The sequence below is a fragment of the Triturus cristatus genome, chromosome 1_2 (assembly GCF_964204655.1).
Source record: "Triturus cristatus chromosome 1_2, aTriCri1.1, whole genome shotgun sequence".
Classification (NCBI taxonomy): domain Eukaryota; kingdom Metazoa; phylum Chordata; class Amphibia; order Caudata; family Salamandridae; genus Triturus; species Triturus cristatus.
This window is the reverse complement of record NC_140580.1, coordinates 590,087,911-590,105,740: the sequence shown is the minus strand read 5'-3', so window position 1 is coordinate 590,105,740 and position 17,830 is coordinate 590,087,911. Positions and strand designations below refer to the sequence as shown.

At 45.3% G+C, this 17,830-nt stretch overlaps 1 protein-coding gene across 2 annotated transcripts in view; it reads right to left on the bottom strand.

The window, feature by feature from the left end:
- Window positions 1-17,830, bottom strand: part of SLK (STE20 like kinase) — a 475,210-nt gene that overhangs the window by 196,444 nt on the left and 260,936 nt on the right. The window lies entirely within an intron of this gene.

Here is a 17,830-nt window from a genome sequence, read left to right as displayed (position 1 = left end):
CATCCACAAAGAGCAAGTGGATGCCCTATTTAGAATGCAAAACTGTTACAAGTTGGTCAACTTGCTTGTGCTGTGCACTGTTCACTGGGTTAAAAAAAACAAATTCAATTGAACATTCGAAATTTTAAATTCAAGTCTGAACCATATGTTTTCAAATAAACTTATTAATTAGACCTATTTGTACCAATACAATGAATGTGACCAAAACATAAACATATACATTACATATTCATAGTAAATAATGCAATTTGCATGTAAACAATCTAACTACACATGTTTTGATCCATAAATTATAGAATGCGTCATTCTTGTGTATGCCCGATGCATTTCGGGAAATTGCAGTGCCTTCCTCAGGGGCCAACCTCGTAGTTGAAATGTTTACTTCGATGCTCCGAATGATGGAAAATATTCCCGTAGACTCAAAATGTGCCTAGTCAAACAGCATAATCAACGACTATCGTTCAAACCCACATAGGATTTGAGACAACGCGGAACTTTAAGCGTCATCTGAATTTCGTCGCAGTTGGGGGGACTCAGCAACAGTGTTTTTTTCTATTGCGCAACCTTCATTGATTATGCTGTTTGACTAGGCACATTTTGAACTTAGGGGAATATTTTCCATCATTCGGAGCATCGAAGTAAACATTTAATCTACGAGGTTGGCCCCTGAGGAAGGGACTGCAATGTCCCGAAATGTATCGGGCATACACAAGAACGACACATTCTATTGTTTATGTATCAAAACGTGTAGTTAGATTGTTTACATGCAAATTGCATTATTTACTATGAATATGTAATGTATATGTTTTGGTCACATTCATTGTATTGGTACAAATAAGTCTAAATAATAAGTTTATTTAAAAACATATGGTTCAGACTTGACTTGAATTTAAAATTTGGAATGTTCAAATGAATTTGTTTTTTTTTCAACCCAGTGAACAGTGCACAGCACAAGCAAGTTGACCAACTTGTAACAGTTTTTCATTGACCAACACTTGGGATGACAGCAAGTGTAGGCCCTGTAGCACCATTTTGATTAGCAGTTTGATCAGATTAAGTTAGGAATAAGTAAGAAAAAGGAGTGCTCCTCCAACTCTTTCATTCTATTTAGAATGCATACATACCTCTACACTGTAAATTGGGTGAATGAAATCCCTGCACCCGCCAAACTCTAAATAACCCCCATAATGTAACCTCCTGTCCAAGTAAAACCAAAGCGTGGAGAATTCAGCGAAACCTGCAAGTACATAGACACATATACAAAAACAAATAATGAAGAAAGCAAAGGAAATTATCTTTCACTTACACTGATTATGGAATATTCACCTAGGTCGCTTTAGTCTAACAGTCCCAAGCTCCCTTTCCTCCAGACCAAGATAGTGTAAAGTGAAGAAAGTTTTCAACAAGCAGAGCTCCCAAACCTTCTAACACCAGTCCCCTGAATAACTTCTACTTAGTGTTTTTTTAGTCCTCTTTCTTCTAGGCTGGAAGAAACAATTTAAAGAAACCGTGACTGATCCTGAAGAAGATATGGCTATCTCTAAACAATACAAAACGTACTTCTCTGGAGTACCAATGGAAGGAGCACTTCTGAGAGAGAAGATACTGGACTAAACAGAGGGGACATCCTAAGGTTACTCCTGTATATTTCCTTTGATTACATATAGGTCTTTCTACTGAAATGGCAGAAGGTAGGATCAAGGGAGAAATCATCTGAACCAAGGATGTTTAGTCCTAGTGATCAGCAATGGGGGCAGAAAAGGGAACCTTCCAAACTTGAAGCCAGGACATCCCAGGAGTATGGACTAAAGTGGTGCTTTAGGAGATAAAATCATAAAGCGAAGGTGAACAGCAGGTGCTCGACATAGAGGGTTATTATTTGAAAGCCAAGTTATAGTTTATAATCTTCTGGTTATCATTAGTAAGCAGAGATGGTTATGGATATACTGTCTGGAACGGGCACTATGGTGCAAGTGGAGAGCTATCCCTTCACTTCTCACTAACAGCAATGGTTTTGGATTTACCTTGTTTGGTTTGATGTCATTGCTGCAGTGGACACAAAAGGCAAAGTGTAAACAAAGAAAAACCCAACATGCACCTATGACCTGGCTTTGAGGACTACCTAACTACAAAACTGCAACAAGGGGGCAAAAACATGCAGGAGCGAAGGTAATAACATGCAACCGGGGACCTCTTTCTTAATGAGACAATTTTGTTTCCAGAAGGCCCAAGAGAATGCAGTAGAGCACATTCTGAAAGATGAGGTGTCTCCTCATCGCCTGGCATTGTAGTTATGTTATGTTATTTTAATTTATAACGTGCACGAATCACTCTGCGGGGGGTATCTCAGCGCAATCAAGAAACAAAGGCCACAGCAGCAGTTAAATCAGAACAAAGTTGAACTACTTCCCCAAAGAGAAAGTAATACGAACCAGTTTGAATATGCTGTGTCAATTTGATCCAGTAATAAGGATCCAAGTAAGAAAAAGACCTGCCCCCTGAATGGGCCTTTTTGACGTGAGGAACAATTAACAGTGCTCTATCACTAGATCTAAGAGTTCTAGGAGTGCAATAGTACCCAAGCTTTGAAGCAAGTTAACAAGATCCTTTTCCAGTCAGGGCTTTATGTGTAAAGCAACACATTTTAAAAATGATTCTTTTCCGAACTGGAAGCCAGTGTAAGGTACGCAGGAGGTGAGTAGATGCAGACCCTGATAGTAAATTGCAAATGAGGCGGGCTGCGGCACCACTTGTAATTTTGATAGCAACGTCTCATTTGAGGAGCCAGCAGTGCATTACCGTAATCTAGACGGCTAACCACAAGAGCCTGAACCACTATTTTCCTCGCTGTAAGTGGAAGGAAAGGAAAGGCTCTTCTCACAATAAGCACATGATGTGAAAACAGGAACCTGAGGTGGACATCACCTGCTCTTTCATGGTAAGAGGTTGGTCAAGACTGTCTCCCAAGTTCTTAAACACCCATTTGGGTGCTGGAGAAATGCCAAGTTCTGTGGGCCACCAATCAGCAGCCCACAATTGTTGAACCTTACCAAACAGCATAATCTCTGTTTTGCCAGCATTTATTTGGAGACAGTTCTCTGTCATCCAGGCATCAGTTGTTGTCATCCCAGCTGAGAAGCTTTCTGTTGCTTTGATCAAATCCTTATCAAAGCAGATTATAAGCTGTGTGTCGTCCTCATACGATATTATTTCAAAGCCAAAGGCTCTGACAATCTCGGCAAGCCGTGCAAAATTGATGTGAAAAGCAAGGGGCTAAGACAAGAGCCCTGGGGCACCCTCTTGTCCAGCATTATACTAGACTTCTAGGAACTCAAAATAATAGTTTGGGTTCTGTTGGACAAAAAAAATCACCATGCCAGTTTAGCGCTGTACCATGAATGTCAATCTCCTGTATCCTACGGAGTAACCTGGGATGAAACACAGAAACGAATGCTGCCGACAAGACAAGCAGCAGTAGCATAGATAGTATATTAGCGTCTAAAGAATCTCTAATGTGGTCAATGACCACCACCAAGGCTGTCTCTGTGCTATGTGAAGGCCTAAAACCTGACTGAGACGAGCCCAAGTTATTATCCTCAAGGTACTCTGAAAGTTTATTAATCCTTCCAGAAGCTTACCCAATAAAGGAAGCAACAAGCTTGGGTGATAGCTGAAAAGGTTGGAAGGTGCTAGATTACCATTTTTTTTTGGGGTTCGGCCTAAACTAGGCCGTGGAATTTTTCCAGTATTGACAGATAGACTGAATAAAGAATGGATGGCAGGGGCCAGCTAATTGGAGAGAGCAGCAGAAATCTTGGAAGGACAAATATCTAAAGGAGATCCTGATTTTGCTGAAACAAGAGCCAGCTGAATTACCTTCAAAGAAAACTTCTTAAACTTTCCCAAGTTTGGTACACCACTGGAGGGGGTAAGAGAAAGGAATATGCTACTTACCAGTATGCATCTGTTCTTGGCATGTAGAGCTGCAGAGTCACACACTGAGGATAAGATCGCCATCTGGAGTTGGGCTCGGATGATTGCAGGTTGTTGTTGTCTTCGGAAGAAGCCTTTGGTCACGAGATAGGTGACTCCTCCCCTGGACAACAGTGCGCATGGGCATCCACTCCATCGTCAGATTGTTTTTCGCCATGATGGGAAAAGATGGAGTGTATAGGAATGAAAAGAAAGGATGTCCATGTGTAATGTCTAAGTAAGAAAAATGCTGGAACAGATACAGGTCCCGGGGAGGCGGGTGGGCGTGTGTGACTCTGCAGCTCTACATGCCAAGAACAGATGCATACTGGTAAGTAGCATATTCCGTTCGAGGCATATGAGCTGCAGATCACACACTGAGGATAGACTATATAGCAGTGTCTCCCCTTAGCGATGGTCACCTGTATCCGTTGCAGCAGTTTGAAATAAGGTTTTTAGGACAGCCTGGCCCACTGAGGCCTGTTGTTTGGCTTGCACATCAACACAGTAGTGTTTAGTGAAGGTATGCGTGGTAGACCACGTGGCTGCCTTGCAAATATCTTCTAAGGGAATGTTACCTAAGAAGGCCATAGAAGCCCCTATTTTACGCGTGGAGTGCGCCCTAGGGGGAACTGTAAGAGTACGTTTAGCCTTTAGGTAGCAAATTTGGATACATTTAACTATCCACCGGGCGATACCTGATTTGGAGATAGGATTGCCTTTATGTGGTGGCGCGAAAGCAACAAAGAGTTGTTTTGTCTTTCGAAAAGGTTTTGTCCTGTCGATGTAATAAAGCAAGGCTCTTTTAACATCTAAGGTATGTAGGGCCCTTTCAGCTACGGAGTCTGGGTTAGGGAAAAAGACTGGTAGCTCTACTGATTGGTTAAGGTGGAAAGGGGAAATCACTTTTGGAAGAAACTTAGGGTTTGTCCTAAGAACTACTTTGTTACGGTGTAGTTGTAAGAAAGGTTCCTCCAGAGTTAGGGCTTGTATTTCACTTACTCTTCGTAGGGAAGTGATTGCGATAAGGAAAGCTACTTTCCATGTGAGGAACTGTAATTCACATTTGTGCATTGGTTCAAAGGGGGGACCCATAAGTCTTGTTAGAACAACATTGAGATTCCACACTGGGGAAGGTGGTAATCTTGGAGGAAGAATTCTTTTAAGACCTTCCATAAACGCTTTGATGGCTGGTACCTTAAACAGGGACAGGTGTTGCCTATTTTGCAAGTAGGCTGCCAAGGCTGCTAAGTGTAAACTTATAGAGGAATACGCCAGATTGCATCTTTGCAAGTGTAATAGATAGCAAATGATGTTTTGGATGGAAGCATCCAATGGATGTATGTCATTATTAGCGCAGTAAATGGCGAATCGTTTCCATTTTGCGGCATAACATGCTCTAGTAGTAGGTCGTCTGGCTTCCTTTATGATATTCATACAGTTTGGAGGGAGGTTGAGGTACCCGAACTCTAAGACTTCAGGAGCCAGATCGCCAGGTTCAGTGTTTGAGGATCTGGGTGTCTGATTTCTCCATGGTTCTGGGTTAATAGATCCGGGGAGAGGTGTAGTTTTTGATGTGGGACTAGAGATAGTTCCAGAAGTGTGGTGAACCACGGTTGGCGTGCCCAAGTGGGAGCTACTAGAATTAGTGTTAGCGACTGTTGCTTCAGTTTGCGTACCGCAAATGAAATGAGTGGGAGAGGCGGAAAAGCGTATGCAAATCTGCCGGACCAGTTCATCCATAGGGCATTGCCCTTCGACTGCGGGTGTGGAAACCTGGCAGCGAAGGTTGGGCATTTTGTGTTTTCGGGAGTGGCGAACAGGTCTATGTCTGGTTGTCCCCATTTTTGGAAGAATGGGAGTAGAACCTTGGGGTGTAATTCCCATTCGTGGATCCGCTGTGTGTGGCGACTTAGGAGGTCGGCCACCTGGTTGTGGATCCCTGGGAGATGTTCTGCTAACAGGTAGATGTTTTGGGGAATTGCCCATCTCCAGATTTGCTGTGCCAGTTGGGACAGTTGGAGAGAATGTGTCCCCCCTTGCTTCTGTATATAATACATTGTCGTCATGTTGTCTGTGCGTATGAGGACAGTTTTGTTCTTTAGGTGTACCTGAAAGGATTTTAGTGCCAGGAACACTGCCAAGAGTTCTAGGTGATTGATGTGGAGCAGTTTTTGTTGACTGGTCCATCTGCCCTGAGTGGTATGTTGAAGGAGGTGGGCTCCCCACCCCGTGAGAGATGCGTCAGTAGTCAGCACAATTTGTGGAAGAGGCTCTAAGAACGCCCGCCCTTTGGACAGGTTGATGGTGTTCCACCATTTCAGTGAGCGAAGTGAGCGACTGTCCACCAACACCAGATCGGTAAGTTGTCCGTGAGCTTGGTTCCACTGTTGTGCTAGACATTCCTGTAAGGGACGCATTTGAAGTCGTGCGTGTGGGACTATGGAGATGCATGATGCCATCATGCCTAGGAGCTGCATGAACACTCTTGCTGGAAGAGATTGATGAGTTTGAAATTGAGAGATGAGATTTTGTATACTGGTTATCCTGGCTGTGCTGAGATAAGCTATGGCTTTGGATGTATCTATGGTTGCTCCTAGATACTGGTGTAAGTGGGAGGGCTGTAGATGGGATTTGGGGTAGTTGATAGTGAATCCCAAGTTGTGGAGGGTTTGAATAGTGCGATGAGTGTGGAGAACGCATTTTTGGTGAGTATTGGCTTTTATGAGCCAATCGTCCAGATAGGGGAAGACATGGATCTGTTGTCTTCTGCGGTGCGCTGCCACGACTGCTAAGCACTTGGTGAACACTCTGGGTGCTGTTGTTACTCCGAATGGGAGAACTGTAAATTGATAGTGTTGCCCGTCTACCACAAATCGTAGATATTTTCTGTGAGCTGGATGCATAGGGATGTGAAAGTATGCGTCCTTGAGGTCCAATGTGGCGAGAAAGTCTCCCTGTTGTAATAGTGGGAGGACTTGTTGGAGGGTGGTCATATGAAAATGATCTGATTGTATATACTGGTTTAGTAGTCTGAGATCCAGTATGGGCCTTAACGTGTTGTCCTTTTTGGGAATGAGGAAGTATAGGGAATATACTCCTGTTCCCTGATGTTGAAGAGGGACTGGTTCTATTGCATGTTTTTGTAACAGAGATTGAACTTCTTGTTTGAGGAGAGAGAGATGATGTGAGGACATTGGACGTTGTTTGGGCGGTATGTTGGGGGGGGATTGTATTAGTTCGAGGCAGTAGCCAGACTGGATAATTTTTCTTACCCACCTGTCTGTGGTGATGGAAGTCCAGACAGGTAGGAATTGTTGGAGCCGCCCCCCGACCGGAGTGGAATGGTCTGGGGGGAGTGGTGGCAAGTCACTGTTTGGTGGCTGGGGAGGTGCAGGTGTTGTTGTTGTTGCCCCGCCCTCGACCTTTGTTATTGTTTCCCCTATAACCCCCTCGAAAATATCCTCTGTTAGGGGATGTTTGTCCAGAATTTTTGAAGGTGGACGTGGTCTCAGTTCCCAGATTTTTGGAGGCTCCTCTATAAAAGGAGCGACGAAAGGAACCCCGGGTTTGAGGAGACTGCAGTGCTCCCATAGATTTGGCAGTCTCATTATCTTTCTTCATTTTTTCTAATGCAGTGTCCACTGCAGGGCCAAATAGCTGCTCTTGGTTGAAAGGTTGAGCTAGAATTGTGGTTTGAACCTCCGGTTTAAACCCGGAAATACGGAGCCAGGCATGTCGTCTGAGTAAGACGCTGGTATTGACTGCCCTAGAAGCCGTGTCTGCTGCATCGAAGGCGCATTTAATGGAGGCATTAGATATTAATTTGCCTTCTTGAATGAGGTCAGTAGCCTGGGATTTAAAGGGCTCAGGCAGATGTTGCATAAGGTCCTCAAGTTGGTCATAATGCGCTCTATCATGCCGGGCTAACAGGGCTTGAGTATTGGCAATACGCCAGTGGTTTGCCGCCTGTGCGGCGACTCGTTTGCCTGATGTGAGAAAGTGGGTTTCTGTTGCAGTAACCCCCCCTTTTTTTGCCTAATAGCTGATGCACTTTTCCTTGTTGTGCCCTGGGCTCCTGCCAATCAGGTGCCCAGGGCCTATGTTCCTTCCTTAAAACACACAAACTCCCAATTGGCAAACCCTGGCCACATGTCAGCCCCTGGTAAATGGTACCCTAGGTACCCAGGGCCTTGTGACCAGGGAAGGCCTCTAAGGGCTGCAGCACCCATTGTGCCACCCTTAGAGGCCCTGTACCCTTACACACACACACTGCCTTTGCAGGCTGAGTGTCTGGGTGCAGGACAAAACAAAGAGTCGACATGGCACACATCTCTGTGTGCCATGCCCATTACCTATACTGCCAAGGCATATGTCAGCCACCCCTCTGGCTGGGTGCCTTATGCCTATGGTGTGGGCACAGGAGCAGGAGCCCTGTGCCCCTACAGTACCCAGGTCCATTCCTGGGCACTGTAAGTACAGTGCTACCTTTTACAAGTACATGGTGCTGAGAGCTCGTCAAACACGAACTCCACAGCACCATAATGGCAACACTGAAGACTGGGAAGTTTGGTATCAAACTTCTCAGCACATTAAACCCACACTGATGCCAGTGTGGGATTTAATGTACTAAGCACCCCAGAGGGCATCTTAGAGATGCCCCCTTACAGCTAACCTACAATCCACGTCTGCTCTGAGGCTGCCCAGGCTGCCACACAGCAGACACGTTGCTGGACCCCTGGGTGGGTGAGCCCCTGCTCTCCCGGGCCTGCAACAATGCACATCCTGGGTGAGGTGAGAAATCTCCTCCCCCAGGATGAGCAAAGGGAAGCTTCAAAGGCAGGCCGCCAGTTGGAGTTTCCCCAGGCCACTGCAACCCCCCACTCTGACAGGAAGCTTGGCCGGAAACCCCATACAAGGACAGGGGATGTGCCAGCCTTCCCACCCCACCCCTCAGGTGGGGGAGGCGAGGTGAAGCACATCTCCGGGCTCTCGCCATCTTGAAGATGGGAGGCCCTACCCTATCAGGATTAGGCTACTGCCCTCCTCCCACAGGAGAGAGGCAGGATAGGGGGTGTACCCACCCCAGGACAAGGACCCATTGGTCCCTGGCCTTCACCTACCTGTAACGCCCCTAAATCTAGTATTTAGGGGCCCCCTGAACCTTCCTTACCCAGATTCCAGATAGAAACCTACAAGAAGAGCAAGAAGAAAAAAGACCTGCCCTGCAGCTGCTAAAAAGAGGAAGACACCAACTGCTTTGGCCCCAGCCCTACCGGCCTGTCGACCCTCGAACCTGCTCCTGCTCCAGCGCGGCATCTCTTGTGGCCAGCAACCTCAAAAACCCCGGAGGACCTGGCTACCTTTGAACTCTGATTCCCTGGGACTCCCATGAGTAGAGGCTCTACTCGAGAAACCTATTCCTAAACTCCTGGCAGCAGCCCGGAACCGCGGACCCAACACACTCTGCACCAGCCAAGCCTGGCCAGTGCCGGAGTGGACAAAGACCCTGAGGACGACCCCACGGCGACTGAGACCCCGAGTCCGGCACCCAAGGACCCCCCTCGACATCCTGGACGAAGCCTGCAGCCTCAGAAACGAGTGCCACCCCAGCCGCGATCAACCAGAGGGTAAGATTCCCGACGTCAAAAGGCACCCCTGCACCCGGCGCCCTGCAGCCCCCTGTGCCCAATCCCGGGGTACCCACCTAACCTACAACTACCCAACTTACCCCTCGAAGTGGTGGTGGCACCGGAAACATCCTCGTCCCCGAGCCTGCAGCCTTTTTCCAAACCGGAACATTCCCATTGATTTCCATTGAGCGCCCGAAGGCTCAAAAGCACCCTGCACCCAGCCGCCCGAGTGGCCCTGGCAGTGCACTCTCTACACTAACTTACTTCCCCACTTGCCCTGAGTAAGTGACCAGGAGCCCAGCTCCCACAGACGCGTGGCTTGCCAGACAGCAGCCACCAACTAAGGCCCCCCTATCCCTCATAGGATAACATTGGGCCTAACTCACTCTGCACCCGGCCGTCCTGAAACCGCTGAGGGTGAACCAACTGTACCTACCTGACACTGGGGGACCCCTGAGTCTATGCCCGGAATTTCAACTCTGCCAGTCGAGTACTTACCCTTAAACCGCTAACTTCATTTTCCTCATAGGGTAACATTGACTGGCTTTTTCTTCAAAAATCTTCTAAGTGTGAACTTTTCAAAACTGTAAAAATTCACCAAAAATCAGCCAAGTGACAAAAACGAATTTACTCACCTGCTCCTAGGTGAGCTCCCAGTGCTGGATCTTGGTGCCCAGCCCTGACTCTGAAAAGTGTTCACAACTATACTTACCTCTAACTCATTTTTCTCCCATAGGAAACCATTGTCTGCTTTTCTGTGAAATTTCTTCTAAGTGTCTATTTTTGCAAATTTGAAATATTCTTTTAAAATCGTACCATTTCTGCAAACGAAATTACTTACCTGTTTTTGATAAGGACCCCAGTCCTGGGTCTAGGCACCCAGTCCTGGATTACTAAAGTAACGATAAAGTACTCTACCTGCAATGTGAATTTCTTGCCATAGAGATCCATTGAATGTTTTCTTTGAAATATTTTCTAAGTGCTAACTTTTGAAATAGCTAAATATTATTTAAAAATCATTACAGTTATTAAGTCGACTTTCATCACTTGATTCTGAATACTGACCCAAGGCTGGTTCTAGGAGCCAGACCTGGAATTCCAAAAGTAATCCGAAAAGTAATTTATTACAAATAACCTGAATGTACCATTGAGCTCAATGCATTGTGATGTTTAGGAAATAGGATTGTTTATTGCAACCAACTGTGACTGTTTACAAAAACTCATTGCTTAAGATAAAAAGTATTTATATGCAACCTCTCATTCTGAGAAAGTATATTTTTATCCCCCTTGTGGTTCTAAAAATAAAACAAGCATATATTTTATATATACAAATCATTGGCCTAGAGTTCAGTTATTGAGTGTGTGAAAACATTTGCTGCCTGAGTGTGTACAATAAATGCTTTACACTGTCCTCTGGTACTGCCTTACTGCTCGACCAAGCTACCACTTTTGAGAGTAAGGTCATACCTAACTTTGACCTCTATCAGCCTCTGGGGGACTGTGGACTCTGTACACCCTGTACCTATTAGGGAACAGTATATACAGAGCCACTTTCTCACACCTGAGGCCTCTAAAAGCTTAGACTCCTTGTCCGGGGGAGGCGTTTCTCCAGTTGTCTGTGAGTTAACACGCTTCCTGGCATTTGACACGACCAAGGAGTCTAAAGGGAGCTGAGCTTTAATGTATGCAGGGTCCTGCGGGGCTGGTCTGTATTATTTTTCGATGCGGGGGTTGAGGACCCTAGCTCTAACAGGGTCTTTAAAGACTTCAGTGGCATGCTTTATAACCCCTTTAATCATGGGCAGTATGTGAACAGTTTTTTGTGACTGCTCAAAAGTATCGAGGAGAAAGTCCTCCTCAAGGGCGTCTGTGTGCATTGTGACGCCATGAAATGTTGCTGCCCTATTTATGAGTTGGCCAAACCCCAAATGGTCATCAGGAGGGGAGGGCTTGGAAGGGTAGGTAGTGGGGTCAGGCATGTCAGGCACTGGATAAGACCAGTCATCTACTGGTGCTGTGTCTGGGAACGTAAAAGGGTCGTTTGGATCAAGAGGATCATAAAAGAAATCAGGGTCCGCCCCTCCCCCTAAATCATCAGTATCATCCTGTGGAGGAGGTGAATGAGAAGGAGATGGTAAAGGTAAAGGAGAAGGAGGAGGAGGAGGAGGAGGAGGAGGAGGAGGGGGGGATGGGTCAGGAGGTAACACAGGAGAGGAAGGACGAAGCGGTGAAGTAGCACAGTCCTTCTTCCTTATGGGAGCTGGAGGCGGTGTGATGTCCAGCTTCCGTTTTTTGTATGGGACTGCAGTCACATGTCCGGTTTCGGGGTTAATGTAGATCCGCTTTTGAGTAGGATCTGGGCGAAAAAGTTCATCCGGCTCTGAAAGTGGTGGTGGCGATGGCCGTGTCGGGTCTTTATGAACTTTTTTCGGTGTGGACGGAGTTTTCGATGCCGATGGAGTTTTCGATGCCGATGGAATCTTCGGTGCCGAGGGACTTTTAGGCATCGGTGTCGAAGAACGTTTCGGTGCCGGTGGAGACTTCGGTGCCGAGGAACGTTTTGGTGCCGAAGGAGATTTCGGTCTTGAAGCCTGTTTCGGTGCCGACAGTGGAGTTTTCGGTGCCGAAGGTATTGTAGGTACCATAACATGAGGTATGCTCGAGCCCGAGCCACCTACAGGCTTAGATGTCTTCGGAGCCGGGCCCGAGGGCGGGGCTTCTGAAGAGGATTTTCGGTCGCGACTGGGCCCAGCTGGCGGAGTCTTGACCAATGTCTTTTTGGATGGGGTAGGGGCAGAGGGGGTGGTACTCACACGCTGCCCTGGAGTGATGAGGTCATCGGAATCGTCGGCCTCGGACACGATCTCGAGATCTTCGGTGTCATCTTCAGGAACATCCTGAGCAAAGATGTCCTCCGGTTCTGGAGCTGGTTTGGCCATAATATGGCGTCGAGCTCTTCGGTCCCAGAGGGTCTTCTTGGAACGGAAAGCGGCACAAGCTGGACAGTTCGATTCGTTGTGTTCCGGCGACAGGCAGAGGTTGCAAACCTCGTGGTGGTCACTGTAGGGCTCCACACTGGGGGCATTTTTTAAAAGGTGTCCTGTCCATCAGCCGCTTCCGGAACCGGTCCGAGTTGATTTCGACGTCGATGGAATGAAGATTGAAGAGTTATTTTGATTGCTGGAAGTTTTCTGCTGGAGCGGAAAAAAGTTCATCCGAACCCAATGGCGGAAAAAAACAATCTGACGATGGAGTGGATGCCCATGCGCACTGTTGTCCAGGGGAGGAGTCACCTATCTCGTGACCAAAGGCTTCTTCCGAAGACAACAACAACCTGCAATCATCCGAGCCCAACACCAGATGGCGATCTTATCCTCAGTGTGTGATCTGCAGCTCATATGCCTCGAACATTAGTCTCCTCAGGGTAGGTTGGAAAGTTCTGATAGATATTTGTCACTTCCTATTCAAAATGATTGCTTAATGAATCACAAAGAACCTGCGACGCCTGAATGTCTTGAAAGCACGCTCTAGATTTTATAAAATCATGCATCACTTCAAATAACATTTTAGACAATTTTTTCACCTGGAAAATTTGATCAGAGATAGATGTGTTCCGAGTAGACTTTATGTTGCGGTGATAGGGAGTCATAAAGAGCAGCTTTAGTATGCTATCACAAGCATTATTTGTGGGCCGCCACTGTCTTTCAATTTTTTTTTTACATGATGCTTTCTCAGTTCAATTGGCTAATGTATAGCCATGTGTGGAATTAGGACACCCTTTGAGAGTAGTAAGCTGTGTTTGAAACATTATGATATTCTGAAAGCACCTGCTCCATATCTGAAGTAGCTACTGTGCCGGTATGATTGAATACCGTAGCGAAATATTCCGGAGTGATTTACCGCCAATGTCTAAATTAGTTTTTAACAACTTTAGGTGTTTTATAAATCTCGGTTGTCATAGGAATCCTAAAACTGATCAACGAATAGTCCGTCCAAATGAAAGTTTGCGGTTGTTTACAGGCTAGAGAAATAGAGTTAGTAAAAATTAAATCTAGTGTTTGCCCTGCAGCATGCATAGGTCCATTAACTCTTTGATGCAGTCCGAGAGTGGCTAAGTTTGCAATAAGCTGACTTGCCTCCTCATTATTGGAATCTTCTGCATGGTAATTAAAATCATCCAACAAAGGAGACTTGTTTTAATGCCAGGACACGATGTCCAATATATTTGATTAGATGCTGGCTAAACTTTTTTTTAACCCCGTGGTCAATATACTAAGACACCTTTCCAATAATCATTGGAAGAAAGTTCAAGTTAAAATATGCATATGTCTGCCCTGTGCAGGAAGAAAGAGAAGAAGGCTGAAGCATGAGTAGCATGTTATAATCATAATACAGGAACAGTAAATGCACTGCAATTTGAACATCGTTAATGCAAATTATAAAGTCCTATGGAGAATATTACTATTCAGTTTCCTGTAAGCCACATCATTCTTTATTATCACAATTGTTCAGGGAAATCCTTAAGAAAACACTTTGTGACTTGTTTAACAAAAATGAGTACCAGGAGAGAAAGTCATGCTCAACATTATGGTGAATCATCAAGCTTTACACATTGGTGCCTCTTAGATGGGGGTATGTTTAGCCAGGTGTTGATAAGAAGGTAACAATGGAACTCCTGCTGATATTTGATTCTTTTTGGCTGGAGAACTATAAGCACAAGACTGGCTTGGAGCTTTTTAGACAGCAGTACTTGGTTCAGATACACTTAAATGTCTACTAGCTCCGCTATTGGCCTTTGCATCTGTTTCTAGGAGGGATTCCTGAATGATACAGGATATTAAGCCAACTCACAGGGATGAAACTGGTAATATCCGGACTCCAGTGCATATCTATCCTTGGGTGAATGGCCGAGGATGTTGCGAGTAGGGCATAGCTGTTGTGAATACCAAAATCACTCTTATTACAGACTGAGCCAAAAGAAATTATTTTGACGTGATGGGCTTAATTACTTTATTTCACAGAGTGTTACTATAAGCTCACCTTGCCCACCGGGGGATCCATGAAGCAAAATAATTGCATAAATAATGTATGCGGTGTGTATAACGTTTATTTCTATGTCTGGTGTGTTATATGTTGTGTGTCACAGGTAAGGTACACTGCTTTTTAGGTCTCGCCTGACCCAGCGCATGCGCTGGTCTGGCGAGACTTTTTGTGAGGGCTCAAAAAAATGCTACCATGGCCAGCCTAGAGCTACAGTGCATGTGCGCGGGCTTAGGAGCAGAGGCTGGCAAACCTCGTCATGCTCATTAAGCGCGCGCAACCACTTTCACCCGCGATCACTTTCGCGGCGCCCCTTTGATGTTCTCGTTCAAAGAACATCAAACATCAAAGAACATGTTGTTGTGTTAATGGTTTGCTGCGCCCTTTTGACTTACAATGTGCTTTCTTTTTCCACAAACTCGATGTTTATGTTCCTTTATTTTGAGATGCTTTTAGTATTACTGTTTGGTGACTTAAAGAACATTAAGGAAATGTTACTGTGAAACTGGACAGCGTTCACAGTGTTTATTTCTGATCGCAGTGGCTGCTTCATGTCCATTGCACCATTCAGGGAGTCCTTTCGTTGGCGCTTTCATGAGGACATGATGAGGAAGTTGGAAACTTTTGGCACATTCTCTTTAAAAGCACAGCATGTTGGCGACTGGTTAATCGATTAGACCTATGTAGCGCTTTAGATCTCAAAGCGCTATGGTGGGTGCAGCAGTTACAACTCATGAAATATGGGGTGCAACTCACAAGGAGGGGGCAGGTTTGAGTGCACGATGGCTGCAATCGAACTCTTAAGATGATGGGCTGTGTGTATCCATTATCAGCACTCACTCTTCACTAAGTGATCTTGTTTGTTTTGTTGTTGTGTTAATGCTTTGCTGCGCCCGTTTGACTTACAACGTGCTTTCTCTTTCCACAAACTCGATGTTTGTGTTCCTTTATTTTGAGATGCTTTTAGTATTACTGACACACACACACACACACACACACACACACACACACACACACACACACACACACACACACACACACACACACACACACACACCCCCCCCCCCCCCCACCCACCGACCCCCCCCCCCCCCCCACCCACCGACCCCCCCCCCCCCCCCCATTGGCATAGCCAATAGGTCTCGCCTTTGGGACCTTATAAGTGTTTAGCCACGCAACAGTTGATGTGGTTGCACCAAGGCTATTGTGCTGCATAACTAAATACTTAGAAGGTCACAAAAGCGAGACCTATTGGCTATGCCAATGCTTGTTATTAGAAGAGTTCACCACTACCATTAGCATGTATTAGCTCACAAGATAGCACATAACTGCAGGAGTGGAATCAAGGCGGTAGATCCTTGGTCCTGATGAAAAGCCATGGTATTGCCTTGAAACATGTCGACCCTTAGAAAGGCAGATACATAGCTATTGACTCTTTCTCTCCCAGATTTTAACCATAATGATTAGAGGCCAGAATAAATAATTTACCTACTAGGCAGGTACTTTTAACGTTTTCCTTCCACATAAAGATAGCCCCGCCCAAACTCGTATTTGGTCATAATTTTACACCATATAAATACATCTATAAGTGCTCCCACGTAATCGGTAGGTCGCAGCACGCCCTGTTCTGCAGCGCAACGGGATGGACCTGATGATGAAGCATGCCACCAAGGTGCAACCCTGGTTGGTGAAGGTTAGATAAGAAAACAATAGTGTTTCTTCACTTTGAGGAGGGTTAGTTCATAGGAAACTGATTGGCTCTTTTTGTTTTTGGTAATTTTGGATGAAACACAAGTTGTACAGGTATATGTTTGGAATTCGTAGATTTGATTTTCTCACACAAGTTACACACCATTTTGATATGACACTATGCTGAAGGGAAAATAATCTGCACTCTAAGGCAGTTTCCTCCCATGTGTATATTAAAATGTCACTAGAGACAAAACAGTAAATCACACTGACTTTCACTAATAGTGTACACTAATATTATAAGGCCTACCTCTGGTCAATATCTAATCCAGCAGACTCCCCTCCGCGCCAGGCTACCTGTGCACAGTTACAGGGCTGCGCACAACAGTAGTCTCACACACACAGCCCTCACACGTGTGCACACTCTTGCTGCGCTGCAGTTTCCTTATCTTAAAAGGCAGACAATGGCGGTCAACACGCGCAGTCCATTTGCCATGTGATTACCATGGGTGCGACACATGAAGTGAAATTCACCGACAATAAAAAGTCTAAAACCGAGTGATCCAAAAAGCAAAAAATCCAGGCGCACTGACTGGCAGAACCCAATTGCAACAGGTCTGGTCTCTGACACAGCAAGTTAATCATTTGAGTTCACTGGAGATATCGGGACAAACTGCTAACTGACCCTCATGCTCTGGAACTATCACTCAGATTCGCTAGAAGTGTTCCAACAGTCAGGAAAAAGCTTTTCCACCTGGTGCCTGCCACTCTGAACTGCTTGCCCAGGCAAATCTGCACTGACTATGTGGACAAATGCATACCTGGAATTATTAGACTCTCCAACACTTTCAAATGATGTAATTCTTCACTGAATTTAGGAAAGTATGACTAATCTGCTAAAGATCTCAGTATAGTGTTTTATAATCCTAGTTTTGAAAACAGCTACCATGCATCTATAACATGCATCTACAGCAGGCAACACTCACTGCTATCTAATGTGATCTGCAGGCTAAGCTAGGCTTCCATCCTTCTGCCAAATCGAGTACCAATACGTTTGTTAATACCAACACTTTTATCATTTTCCCTTTAGAAATTCACCCTATACTTGTGCAGCGCGGATCACAAATTTTAGTCCTAAATTGCAAATTTGTGCAATGGACCTGCAATATCTTGCCTATTCAAGCCAATAAATACAAACACAACCTATTTTATAGTCCCCACAATCTGGGTCATTCCAACTTTTGTATTTCTCCAGACGAGGTGTTCATGATAGATTATAGCAAAGAGCCAAACACTTATCCTGCACTATCAGTATTTTTCATGGGTTTTTCTTGCTAATCACACACTTCCAGAATGTGTTCTGTGTTCTACACCGAATACGTCAAAATGACCAATCAACCACTGTACGAGTAAACTGTGTAATAATAATAATAATTATTATTTTTGTATTAGTAATCTGGAAAAAGTTCAAATTCTGACACTTACGCTTCTCAGAT